A 13,513-nucleotide genomic window follows, 5' to 3' on the forward strand; every position below is an offset into this window, starting at 1 on the left:
TTCCCTATCTCTCCTATCCTCCTATCCTACGACATGCACTGACTTGTTAGATTTCCTGTGTTCCTTGCTATTCCTCTGCAAAATATCCTCGTATCTGATGTACCTCTCCACCTTCAGGTACAAGGCGTGTAAGGTGGTAACCTCGATCTTGGATACTGATTCGTGCACCCTAGTTCCCTATTTCAATCCGTGCTAGAATGTTATGACCGCGGTGCGCTCATCCAGATTTTCCACCCTTAGTGTCTCTTCCTTGAATCTACACAAGAAGTCTCTAAATGTCTCGGCTGACTTCTGCTTGACATTAAAGAGATCCGCGACATCTACTACCCTCTTCTTCTGGTGGATGAAGTGATTTACAAAGGCCTGTTCCAGCTCCTCAAATCTTTGTATACTCCGCGACGCCAACTGATAATACCAGTCAGACGCTCCCCTTTTCAGGCTGGCCGGGAACATCATGCAACAAAGGCCATCATACTTAGCCTCCTGCCACAGCGTCATCTGCTACCTGAAGTGATGCAAATGGTCCGCCGGATCTCCTTTCCCGTCATACCTCTCAAACTGTGGTTGTGTGAACCTATTAGGTACCTCGGAATTCCAAACTGAGTCAGCAAATGGGTTCTGATTCAAGCTGTCCACCACCTTCTTGGCCGCGCCTTGTTTCTCCTTTTCCACCACGCGAGTGGCCTCTCAGTCTCTCTCGATCATCGCCTGCACCATTTCCATGGTGATGCCTCCTACGTGTTCACCTCGGGTTCCCGAGGACGTTCCTCGCTTTGTCCTTCCACCTCACTACCCGCGGGTGCTGCTGTTTGCTATTTCCCTCTCCCCTTGGGTAGCTTCCCTCTCTCTCCTCAACTCATCATTCTCCTCCCTAAGTCTCCCTACCTCCTCTTGAAACAACCTGGTTGTTTCCGCCACCGTATCCTCAGCCTCCTTTTCCTCCATCTCCACATTTTCAACACTCACTGTTTCGTCCTCAACGGCCTCCGCCCTCCTAGGTCTTCCTCTACCTCTTCCTCTACATCTCCCTCTCGTAACTGGAGCCATGTTCTGCGCCTTCCCTTTCTTCCCAGATCGTGTATCTCTTTCGTCCCCACAGACGGCGCCAAATGTGTTAACCACAAATCTCACTAGTAATCTCACTCCTCTCTCGTTTTCCTCCTTTTTTTCTTTTCCCTACTATCCTTTTTATCCTTCTTCCTTTCATTCCCATCCCTTGATCCTTTTTCTATCCCTCGGTCGACCTCTTTACACATGTCGTTATAGGGTTCTGCGGCCCCTATCTCATACTCCCTGTTCCTTCTATGTTAACTTGCCTTCCATTTGACTCTGACACCTCTTTTCTCACCTACCGCTATACGGCCTTGTCCCTCCCATGGTGTCACAATCTCAATCGGGTGCTTTGCGCCTCCACTTTCTTATTCTTATTTGGGCTAGCAAACCTGCCACCTTAGTGGTCCTAGAATAGGTTGATACAAATCCAGATTGTGACCCCCACTTTGTTTTATTTTCTTGTTGAACACATCGATCAAGTGATTTTTGAATTTGTGACTTCTGGTTTTTTGGTCGTTGAGAAGATTATGGTGCCATTTTTTATGCTTAAGGGAATCTATCTAGTGTTCTTGATCATTTGCGACTACTACATATAAAGAGTGCGCTCTATTTTTTAGTGTTGTGTGATCATTCAATACAAATTCAAAATGTAGATTACAATCTAATTGCATGTATATTATATAATTATTACATAAAGATAAAGTGACAAAGAAACAATATTGCTAGAGAAAATACTTAAGAAAATAAGTCAAAATGTAGGAATTCAAGAAGATCCCTTTCCATCTTGAGAGGATGTGTGATGGTATCCCTTGATCCACTCAATACATATCAAAAAACAATCTTTGTAAATGAAGACTACCCCATGTATAATTTTTTTTTTTTTGGATAGCAGTCATAACAATTTAAAAGAGTTAGAAAAGGAAAGAATAAGAAAAGACTCCTAGTTGGACAACATAATGACATGTGACCCAAACTCAATACTCAATGAATCTAGGTGGACAATTACACTAAAGCAGGCCTTGGTTTTGCTTTATGGAACTCTGTTGGTGTATGTATTGGTGCAGGACATGACAGGGTTAGAGCTGGGGACGCAGAAGAGGCTGAAGCCAGAGCTATCTTTGAAGGAATGCAGTTAGCACAACGGTTGCAAATCAATAAAGTAGCAATATTGTCAGACTGTCAAACCCTTGTTGCTATCTTGGAATGTAGAGGAACAATGCTTTCCTAGGGAGCAACGTCTATAGCTTATGATATATGCTTTTTATTATATCTAAATTAGTTGAGTGTAAACTTTACTATGTTAGTAGGACCTTGAACTTTGTCGCCCATAGTTTAGCTTTTAGAGGTAGGAGGGCCCCTCCGTACTTTTGTCTGGACCCTATTTCAACATGGTCCTTAGTTGAGTTGTCATCAAGTCTGTAATTTTGTAATCTTAGGGAGTCGGCCTTTTTTAGGGGCTAACTCTTTTTTGCAAAAAAAAAAAAAAAATGAATCTGGTTTTGTTGTCCCAAACTTATGTTGGCTATCCAACCAACGAGAAGCAAGTATTCAAGTATTTGTTTGCAACTTAAAACTCTTCGTACAGTTCATCATCATCTCAGTTGTCTATTGCATCCTGATACTGATTGCCAATTCCCATATAATTAGGGTCTTCATCAAGAATCGCTTTAAAAGGTTGTCTACACTTTCACCTCTTTGGGTGGCTGTCATTCCTTCAAACACAGAGATGTTCTCTACCCATAAACTTGAGCCCTGACATATTTTAAATAAAGATTTCAACCATTCATTATCTTCTAGATCGAACTCTTTAAGCAACTATTGCCACCATGACATAAAGCAACAAGCCTTTAGTTTCAACATTGTAAATACAATTTTTGAACTCTTCTTGAAAATTTTAGTTGTTAATGAAAAGATGGTGCAAGCGTTGTGAGGCATTCAGATATATATGCCACAAGTACCATACAATCTATGATGGATTTTATGGGAATACTTCTTCGATCAATTTCATTACTAACCAATTGTGCTCGGTCTGTGAAAATTACCTATGGTTGGTTACAACCCATTGCTTCGAAGAAAAGGCTTGAACTATTGGAAATAACTAGATTTTTTTACCTGTTCAACGAACGGGAACTGTTTTTATATATATATTTTTTTCATTTCATTATAATGTATCAAAAATCTTACTTTCAAACTATATTAAAATTCATAGAGCAAATTAATTGATCAAAGTTCCCAGTGCCAATTATTTGCCAGATTTTGTTCTAGACTTCAAACAATAAGGAAAATGATAAGCAATAAAGAATTATGCAAAACATTTATGCTTTAAGAGAGAAAGCTCTTGAGTCCACACTACAACAGTTGCTAATGATAAGCAATATAGCAGTAACTACTAAATAATTAAGCTCAATGTAAACCAAGAAAGTGCTCTCACTGATTTACCCATATTCTCCTTATCTTGAATTTAGCCAAATGTTAGGGTGTAAGAAAACTCCACGTCAATAGAATAAAATGCTAGAGAAGAAGTATGAAAAGAAAATTCAAACCCGGGATTTATTATTTCGAAAGTATATTTAACCAAATATATGTCTACAACTGCAAGTTATGCCACAAATTTAAGCAGTCAAGTTCTAATCAAATCTAAGTCTCAAATTAAATACTAACTACAATGGAATGGGAATTGCACCCACATTACAGGGGAGAAATCTATAAGTAAAAAAAAAATAAAAAAAAAAATAAATACAATGATCATACACTCTACACAACTACTTGAAACGAAGAAAAAAAAATCCAAAATCCGTATTTATGTTAAATTTATTAATGAATTATATAATAATAATAATAATAAAATTGATTTATTGAACAACTCATAAGTCGGTAATGAATATATTTCATCTTCCCAATGACATTTGGTTTTCAGCTGGGTTTGATGAAAATATATATTTCTTTGTAGATGTATACAAACTTTGGGTCATAAAAATCGTTCAAGGATACTCAAGGCAATTTATTTAAGTTATCATATCATATGGTACTTGTATTTGAACATGCATACCCGTGTCATTTCAAATACATCACTTAACCTTGCTACTCTTATAGTATGCAATTTGTTAAAGATGTTTTTATGTTGTTATTATTCTAGGATTTTTTTCCCCATCATATTGGTCTTCTCTATAAGTACAGTTATGCTAGTAAATGTTCTTCATCTCATTTAAATGTTGTACATTGAATAGTTAATGATTTAATTGATTAAGTACCCAACTGTTTATAAAAGCAAAAGCTCATTTTGTTATTAATTTGTATTGGACTATAAAATTTGTTTAGGTCGGGCCATATAGTTTAAATTTGATAACGAATCGGAGACCATAGTTTTTTAGTTGCATACTTGCATGTAAAAATAATAGCACATGTTTCCATTTATACCACTTGTTGGAAGTTTTAGAAACTTACATTAAGAACCCTGACTCTTTGCTACCTTCACTTTGTACGACTTCTCCAACAAAGCTTGTTGTTGCATAAATTCAACTATTTATTTACACGCCCTTAAGTTGTACGTATGTCATACAGTCGCTACCAACTCTGCAAAAATTAACTACGCATGTTTTGAAATTCACTTCAAAACAACCATCATGATAAGTCATCAAAATAAGTAGAGGAACCAAACACATGATAATTATCAAGGACTCATAAATCTCATGTTTGTATGTGTAATAATTTTCTTTGCAGGACGTAGAAGCAATACATGAATATCTATCTAACGCACGACTTCCTTTTTCTTAGACATGTACAATGCAAAGATAACACTCAATTTTTGAAAAGTTTATGTTTTCATAAGTTAATATCAGCTTATCGATAACCCCGCTTAACTAATAGTTCTTGCCTGGTCCCAAGTGTGTCAATTTATCGAGGTTCCAATTTATAGCATGTATTGGTTTGTATGTCAAACTGCAACACTATATATAAACATAAAAGAGGGGGTGGAGGTGAGGATAGCTACCTAATAGTTACCCATATTAAAAGCTTTAAAGCCATTGATTTTTTGAATGAGGTGGGATACACAGATCCATGCTCAACCAAGCCATACCCTTCCAGTCCTACCCACATTGCAATGAACAAACGAAAATCTCAAGTTCTCATCACTGGGTAATGGCTCCATATATGCTTTTAATTCCTTCTGGTACTGGACTTGCTATAAAATTTTACATTAAATATGCATTGCACTACACATTGAACTAAACTCCACAATATATGACACTGATTTTGTGCAGTTAATTGCAATGTGGGTACATCATTTCAAGATCCCTTTATTATTTTGAGACTAAAGTAATCAGTTACATATGAAAGGATGTCATATATATATGTCATAGTATAAAAAATCAAAATATGTTCTTCCTATTTGATTGATTACATCAAGAAAGAAAGTCTAGCTTAAATGGCATATTCAGCGACCACTCATCACCTCCCAACCCCATTTTTGAAAAAAAAAAAAAAAAAAAAAAAGACACACCTAACAAATGACGAAGTAATCGCTGAAGGTTACAAAGGAATAACATTAAGGGTTCCTATTTGCAAAACTTCAGGATATTATATACAATATAGACATAATTTTGTATGGCTCTTTACTTTTAATACGGGAAGCAATGCTACCATTGGACATGTAGAGGCGAACCAAAAGCTTTTGATGCTTGGTGTAAGCTTACACCTTTCAATGGATGTAAGGTGTAAGTTTCAATGAACGGGCACGAAATCTATATTTATATTATAGTACACCTTACATCCATTGAAACCTCTAACCTGTAGGTGCAACCCTGTAGACAGCTGCCATGAATATTTTAAATAATTTTTAATGTAAATGTAAATAATTTTAGCTTTTCTTAAAGTGTTTTCTCATTATGCTGAGTTCATTCCCTTTAGTAGACATTATTACTCACGAATCAATTTAGAGTTGTGTTTATGAAAAAAAAAATACTCGCAAATCATCTAAGAGAGAGTGAAAAATTGATGTACTATAAAGTAAAAGAATAAGTATATTCCCCCTATACTTTTGTAGTTTATTCGTTCCACAAAGTGTAAATATATCGTCAAAGTAGCAACTGTTTCAACGATATTTACATAATTTTTTTAACTCATTGCAACGAATAGTATGCATGCTAGCTTTAAATAACATTAATATTGGCTTTCACTAGCTATATCAAAGAATCAAGAGCTGCTTAATGACAATAGCACACAACACGTCCACATTCACGACGGTTAGCCTTCTAATGTAAAATCATTGAGTACACAAAACAATCTATAAAGCAAAAAAGATACAACCAATTCCAAGCCTTTTAAGACCTCTGTCTGACAATATGAAAATCATCTTCCCATTCCAGTTGTTACAATTATTACCATCAATGGTCTCTAAAATCTAAGATCACACCATTATCCTCTAAAGAAATTCTAATAGCCATGTGCTTCAATCCATTGAGAAATGTTGTGAGATCAATGCTGGCATGTCCTCTAGATCTCAATCATTTATCTAGCATAAACACCTCCTTTATCCTAAATACAATTCAAGAAAATAAGTAGGAAAATAATTAACTTTCACAAACTCGTATTCATCAAATTTGCATGTTTCATGTTTCATTAAACAATATATATATATATATATAAACAACTCGGCTCCCAAAAGGACCTTAAATAAGTACCTAACTAAAGTATCAAATCTAAAACAACCCACAACTTCACCTACAAAATTATTTAAAACCTAATCTTTTGTAGATATGATCTTCTAACTATAAATAATATCTCAACAAAAATTTGACAATTTTTAACATTGGCAAAAGATTATTGCAAAAACAAGACATTTCTAGGCCGTTAGATATTTTTTCAAAAGTGGACAACAATTTTTATCTAAGTTAGAGGATATCAAATAAGTTGAATTTTTGTAGAGATGTTCTTTATGGTTAGTAGATCATATCCACAAAAAATTAGGTTTTAAATAATTTTGTAGGTGAAGTTGTGGGTTGTTTTAGATTTGGTACTTAAGTTAGGTACTTATTTAAGGTCCTTTTAGGAGCCAGGCTATATATTCTAGATGTTTCCAATGAACACCAATAACCAAGATCAGAATAAAGATTTAATATATAATAGTAGGCGCTCCTATATTCCGACCAAGTAGAACTCACAGCCTTAGGGTTCTGACAATCTTCTAGTTCGTGCAGTTGGTACCTTTGGTTAAGGCGTAGTCACATATTTTTCTTTCTTTAGCTCAGGTAGTGATGACACTGAGTGGCTTAATTTGTTTATAGCTAAGCGACCACTGTTACTAAGTCTGCTGGGCTTACTGACTTTCTCGGATCTGTTAGATCCCATAGAAGCAGTTCTGATGGGTAACTTTTGTATAGGCGACGATGATTCAAGATCCGAGTCACTGAACTTTGATACTTTATGTGAGTTTGGAGAAAGCTTTGTCGGCAACCTTGGTTTCATCTGAGAGGATGTTGTGATTGAGCAAGACTTGAGTTGCCGCTTCCTACAATTCTTTTTTGCCTCTCTCTCTTTAAAGCTTCCATCCATTTCAACTCTTCTTCTTCCTGAAATTAAATATTTAAGTTTTTGTAAGTCAAGACAATATGAACACAACACACTTAAATGCTAAATAATAATATATTCTAGCCAAGCTCAAAATCGTTCATTTCTCAAATGTTTTCTTTTTCCAATATAGGCAGTATCGTCTAAAAAAAACGAGCTATACATTTCTTTTTACTTTTTCTGAAGATCAGCTTTGAAAGCCCTTAGATTGGCTGCTCGTGCTTATGCTTCAATTGAAGGACCCAACGTACAGGGATTCCCTTTCCTAGTCACGGCTTCTATCTTCCTCTTCTCCAGACTATCTTGACCTTTTGACTTCTTATCCTTGAGTAACTCCTTTTACCCTTCCTTAACATCCCTCATTGTACTTGGGTTCTGTTCTGTGTACACTACCAACATCATCAGCTTGTACCTGCATATCATAGTCTATTGCAGGGTCATAACCAATGGACTCCCACTCTGTTCCACATGCTCGAATCAAGCTCATATCTTCTGGTTCATAGCTTATATGACTTTGAACTCTACTGGATGGGTCTTCTGTGGCCAGCTGTCCTGATGGAAACTCAGATCCATATCAATAGGGGTTTGGTTGCCAATTCTACTTTGATCTTGTAAGCTTGATCTAAAAGGAACTACAAAGGATTCATCAATCATAGCATGTGGTGGCCTCCTATCCCAATTATTAGAATAATGACCAAGCTCATTTCCATCCAATGGGTCTGATTATGAATTCATAAGACCAAACTGGTTTTCTCACCTATGGACCATAAAATCATCTTTAGTTAGCCTCCTATGTCCTCCCTTTCCACCTTCCAACTCTTTTTCATGTACATTTGCTCGGTGGTTACTAAATTCTCACTTGATGTAGTGAATATTCGGGTAGCCTTGTGACTGTTTATATCTAGATCGATCATTCTCCCACCATGAAGTTCCCTCAATTCTAGTCCACGGGGAATTATAGGATCTGGTCTTGTTTTATTTTTTAGTTGTTTCACTTGAGCATCCTTTTCCATAGAAAACATATTTCGATCAGTATTATGCACATCTTTGTTATCATTTCTCAATAAGAATTTCTGAAATGCTTGCCAGGATTCACCATCAACTTCTTCTCCATAAACTCCGGCGTCCTTCCCAGAAGGGTTATATATATATTGGTAGAGCTTGTATCTTTTGCTCCAATTTCAGAAGTTTTAAAGTTCCTAAGCTTCATCTCATCTTGAAACTCATCATCAGTTTCATGGTCAGGTGCTGATTCTGACTCACTCCATGAATTATTCTTTTCTTTGAAGTGACATAGTTGATGTTCCGTATGACAACCATGTCCGCTTGTTTTTTACTCGCCCGACCACCTTTTCTCCATGGTTCCCGGCCTTGTGAACCTTCATTCTCAAACTCAGAAACATCCTAAGGCCTTATTATGGGAATACCCGGTTCCCCAGACTCTGATTCTGTGATACTATCTTTAATCTCCATGGATTGTCTCCTTTGTCCCACTCTTTGTGTAGGGTTGAACCTATACAAACAATATATATATATATATATAACTTGTTCTAGATGTATCCAATGAACACCAATAATTAACCAAGATCGCAATAAAGATTTAATATATAATAGTAGGCGCTCCTATATTCCTACCGATTAGAACTCACAGCCCTAGGGGTTTATACGCTTTCTTCTTCAATTCGTCAAGTTTTCTCCAAAGTTAAAAGTCCTATGAAAGTGTATTTCTCATATCTTATCACAGCTGACAATAATTCACTTTCCAGCCGTTAAAGTGTGTGAACTCCGCTTGTTTCATTGTTGTCACAAAGTAGCCTACGACTTTGATCGAATTAGAATTGAATCACATAATCAAACAGTGTCGCTATTATGAATGAAACATATTTTTTTAATAAATCAATATTTCTAAAATTAATCAATAATGCAAGCAATTATATATACAAAATAACTACAAAAACAATAATGGACTGACTGACAAAACACACCTTTTCATAAAAAAATTGCTTATCCCATTGTTACTATATACTTAGTCTGGTACAATAGGAGTGCGCTCCTCAATGCTTTTACTCCAAACGACTGTCCTTGCTTTGTCTGAAGCAATAATGAGGGAACAAAGGGAAAATGTCAGCAAGCTAAAGAAGGCATTCTGACACACGAAAAGGAAATGAGAAAACTGCTTTTGAAAGTTTCAAAATAGTAAGAATGTGACGTTAGGTACATCTCATAAGTCCCAGCTTCAAGTTTGCAGACAAAATACTCGTGTGTATAGCAGTTATTGTGATCAACATAGCAATTACCATATTCAAGTCCACAAATCCCCATGCAAAGCAATATCTACCATATTCATCCACACAACAACATGGGATGAATGGGAGGGGATAGGAGAAAAGGGGAGGGGACAGGAGTACATGGGAGGAGAAGGATCATACTTGTGTAGGTTATGGCCTTTCCTTATAGGGTACAAAGACAGGTGATCCCGCACTTGCCAGTGTTATTGCTACTACAACCTAATTACGTACAGTCTAAACAAATCTACCCATTCACTCCTGATAAGAGCCCAAAATTGTAGTTTTAACCCCTTAATAATATTACATTTAGACCAATTATGTGTATAATAAATAAGAGTTAGTATTGTTTACGTGCTTTTATATATTTTAGGTATTTGAGTCAAATATGTGAAGAAATATGTCACTTTTACGAGATAAAGGAGCAAAGGTTGGTTGCTAAGAAGTTCTATGATTAAAGGCCAAGATTCAAGGAGAAAAATCATTTTTAAAGCCTAGTCAAAGCTGAAAAGTCAAAGTTAACGCGGGCCGAAATAAAGCAGAAAAGTTAACAGAACTTCCACAGGTCGTATCTTTGGACTCAGACTTTGGAATTAGGCCTACTATATGTCAAAATGACCAGCTCGGAAAGAGATTTCTAACGGTCTAGGCCTTGATCCAATCAGAGGAGTAAAAGTTGACAAAAAGGCTATTGCATTAATTTCCAACAGAGAAACCCTTTTTGGACTTAAGTAATTAGGTTTTGGGCTTGATTTAAGGGCCCAAAACATAGCTCCAAAGCCCATGCACGAAATTGTAAACTTAGCCCTCTCCTATATAAAGAGGACTAAGGCATAACTCAAAATATACTGAATTAGATACTTAGTTTTAGTTTTTAGAATAATTCTCTCCCTTCCCAATACCTAGGAACTTAGTTATTAATTCATAAACTTAGTTTTTAATATAATATTCAATTCTTAGACTCTCTTCCATTAGATTAATAAAGCCAAGTTATTATTCTTTATTATGACTTCTTTTTATTTCTCTATTAATGATAGTCTGATGAATCTGAGCTAAACCTCCATTAGAGGGGGTTTGATGAAGCTTGATGAAGACTTGATGTGTTAGTTAGAATTATTGTTTATCTAAGAGTTTCACTCTAGTAAGTTAGTTTATTCACCATGAGAATGAGTTAAACTTTCTCACATGCTAATTATTAGTTGGTAGAGATTGTCATGAATAATTAGGGATCAAATACTTAATCTTTATTGGTTAGGATTGCAATAATGTACACTAGCATATTAGGAATCAATCAAAGTGGAATCAAATCCCCCTAATCTCTTCTCCCTATTCACTTCTTAGTATTTAGTTGTTATAGTATAAGTTAAAGCATCTTAATTAGTTCAATCACCATATTAGTATAATTACATTCCATTACTTTCATTAATTTTGTTAAAATTGATTAAAATAGAGAAACTTTATGTTTAAGGAACTAAGAGTGGAACGAATTCTCTACTCCATATATTTCATGATAAACGAGAGTAGAACTTTGATCATCTAGTAATAAATCCTTTTAGTTTTACTTATTCAAAGCATAATTAGTTAAGAGTAGGTAAAACTATTATTTTTACGTTTATCAGCTCCCTATAGATGGCTTCTCATATGTTCTTCACTATCGATTAGTCTAAATCATTGTTGAGAAAACGTTTACCAAACTCTGGGAACAATATAAAGCTCTATATATATAGCAGCTATTATCAATCATATCACGCATTTCTAAAGAATGGGGAAAAAAAGAAAAACTTGTAATTAAAGGTATGATACTCACCCGTAGTCGCAAAGCCATATCTGAGTTAAGTACGATTATGGAAATTATCAAAAGAAATTGAAATGATTCACTCATTATGTGCATTGTGTGGACAAATATATTTAACAATATTCATCTTTTATTCTCTTGTGATATTACTAGAACAATTTAGCATTAACTAATGGGATAGTTATTGGTTCTTCCATTTTCACTTCGTCTTCTCCTTACTTTTCCAATCAAGAAATGAGGCTCAGCCCCTTGGTTTGAATCCGGATGAGTGTAAACCCTTTCCTATCGGCCCATACCACATAACCTCCCTATTTATTGGCCCATATCACAAAAACTCCCTGCTTTCCAATAACAGCAAAATTCCAGTCCGATTTCTACTTCCTATTTTATTTTATTACCCATTTTACCCTTTTTCCATATTCATTATAATTTCAACCAAGAAGAACCAAGAAATGGGGATCAGCCTTTTTTTGAAGAAGAAGTGAAAAACGAGAAATCACCACTTTCTAAGTTTCTTGAATCACATTCAGAGGCAATTGATGCATTGAAGTCTTTACTAGAACATAAACTAGAAGACAGAGAACACGAAGAAGCGTTGCAGATTTTGAAACGTTTTATTTCAGCCCAACCGTTGGAGTTAGAATGGAAATTTTTAATGGCGAGGTTGTATAATGAAATGGGCGAAAAGAGCGGAGCGAGGAAGGTTTATGAAGAGATATTAGTTCAAGACCCTTTATGTTTCGACGCCTTGTTTCAGAATGCATTGTTGATGGACCAATGTGGAGAAGGACAAGCTGCATTGCGATTGTTTGAAGAGAAATTAGTACTTGCTCAGGAAGAGCAGAAGGAGAATGATGCGAGAAATGTTCGTTTGATTATGGCGCAAATTAAGTATCTTCAGAAGAATGTTGATGAGGCGTTGAGTAGTTATAAAGAGCTTGCGAAAGAGGATCCCAACAACTACCGGCCTTATTTTTATCAGTTTGTGATTTATAGCTTGCTTGATCGGAATGAAAAGGCAAAGGCGCAGTTTGCAAAGTGTCGTGAAGTTTGTCCAAAGAATTTTAAGGTGGAAGGATTTGTGCAAACCCCATTATCAAGAGCGAAGCTCTTTGGGTCAGGCTTGGATAATTGATTTTAGAGCATTGTTTCGGTATAATTGGAGGTGAGTACTACCTAAGGCATTTTTATACATGTTCTGCCTTTGTTAAATTTTGTTATTATGTACTTTTTCGTGTTAATTTAGAAATAATGGCATGCCCTCAAAACTCAATGATAGCATAATTGGAGAGTTGTAGAATGGAGCTTGTTTTTCAGGATACTTCTTGTTTTCTAATAATATGTTGCTTCATTGATGTAATTTGAAGCTTTTGAAATCTCCATGCGTTTCTTTGCGCTTCAACAAGTTTTTTCTTTACTCTTGCAATGCATCACTAGTCTCAAGTGAATATGTTACATTTTTTGCTAGAAAATATGTGTGATGTAAACTATATTGAGATAGAGTCGACCGAAGTCGTTTATTGCCCAAGAAGATTTTGTTTTACAAGCAATAGTATAGATAGAGGATTAGCTCGTTGGTGTATGGCCACCTCCCCCTCTCGAGACAGAGTGCGCTTCATTAGGATTTAGGCATGTCTTTAACTTCCGAATGTAACAAAAAACTGTGAAGATCTTGTTCGTGAGTTGCTACAACTTTCATGCTCATGAGACTTGCACATTTATCTTTGTTTTTATCCCTATATGCTCTCAGTGACTCTTATAATCAAGGAATATTTATAATCAAGGAATATTTTTTTTATCTTTGTTTTTATGT

General features: G+C 35.7%; 1 pseudogene; it reads left to right on the forward strand.

Annotated features, from left to right (window-relative positions):
* Nucleotides 1–2,009: 2,009 nt before the first annotated feature.
* Nucleotides 2,010–12,848, forward strand: LOC147511200 (protein SLOW GREEN 1, chloroplastic pseudogene; annotated as a pseudogene).
* The last annotated feature ends 665 nt before the right edge of the window (nt 12,849–13,513 follow it).

The sequence above is a fragment of the Coptis chinensis genome, chromosome 3 (assembly GCF_015680905.1).
Source record: "Coptis chinensis isolate HL-2020 chromosome 3, ASM1568090v1, whole genome shotgun sequence".
Lineage (NCBI taxonomy): Eukaryota > Viridiplantae > Streptophyta > Magnoliopsida > Ranunculales > Ranunculaceae > Coptis > Coptis chinensis.